Consider the following 1,135-nt stretch of genomic DNA (forward strand, 5'->3'; position numbering starts at 1 on the left):
GTTGGGGGGGGCGGGGGGGTGGGATGGGGTGCCCCAGGAGCCCCTCAGCCAGCCCTTGGTTGTGGGGGGTGGTGGGATGTGTGTGTCATGGGTGCCGCTGCGGCAGCGGGGGCAGAAGTGCTGAGAGCAGCAAAACGCGCTGGTTAATGAACACCAGGCTGCTGCGGGGCCAGCGTGGCCACCACACGCTCCCTCAGGCTGTGACAGCATCTCAGGGTGGAGGGTCCCTTGGTTGAGAGAGTTGTCACCCCTCACAGCAGCACTGGGTGGGTGGGCAAAGCCTCCCCCCCCTCCCTATTCCTGCACCGGACCCTGGGGGCTGAGCAGGGCTGGCTACCACCCCTGCGCTGGTGCTTGCCCGCAGAATCTGGTCTGCCCTGTGGGGTTGGGGTGGGGGGGATGACCACCAACCCACAGCAGGCAGTTGCCCCCCTTCTGTCCCAATGCCCCTGTGTCCCCGTTGCCCAACAGGGCTGTGCTGGGGAGGGCCAGGCGCTGGCGTGGGATGGGGGTGGGAGCCAAACTGGCCTGTGCCAAGGCCTTGGGCAAGCGGCATCTCCCCGGGCGGTGCTGAGACACACACACACACACACACACACACAAAAAGGGCTAAACAAGGGCCAAAAAAATAAAAAATAAAAAAACCCCACCACCCAAAAACCCCAAGTAATAGGTTAGATGCCAAAACTTTGGGGCAAAGAGGTGCCAAGTTGAGGCTCCGCAGAGCCAGGGTGGGCACAGCCAGGCAGGGTGGTCACTGCAGGGATGGGGTTGGTGGGTGTGTTTGGGGTGGGCAGCGGGGTGCCCCCCCCTTATCCCCCCCCCCATTTCCCGATACCCCTTGCGGATGCTGCTGTCACGGCAACAGAGTGCAGGCTGCCTCCCGTTGCCATGGCACCCGGGCTGCTGCCAGCTGTGCTGCAAGGACACCCCCCCCTCCCAGCACCCCCAGCAAGGGGCTGGGATGGGACCCCCCAAACCATCTCCAGGGGGCTGGAGGTCACCCCTAGTCCCTATATGAGGCTATAGCTGGAGCACACCCCCCCCAGCCCATGGGGCACAGATCCCCCTGGTCACCCCCTCCTTCCAGCATCCCCAGCAAGGGGCTGGGACGGGACCCCCCCCCCCCCCAACC

General features: G+C 65.0%; 1 protein-coding gene across 1 annotated transcript in view; it reads left to right on the forward strand.

The window, feature by feature from the left end:
• ABHD15 (abhydrolase domain containing 15) overlaps window positions 1–1,135 on the forward strand; it is a 2,763-nt gene that overhangs the window by 451 nt on the left and 1,177 nt on the right. The window lies entirely within an intron of this gene.

Source organism: Calidris pugnax, unplaced genomic scaffold, assembly GCF_001431845.1.
Source record: "Calidris pugnax isolate Ruff unplaced genomic scaffold, ASM143184v1 scaffold133, whole genome shotgun sequence".
Classification (NCBI taxonomy): Eukaryota; Metazoa; Chordata; class Aves; order Charadriiformes; family Scolopacidae; genus Calidris; species Calidris pugnax.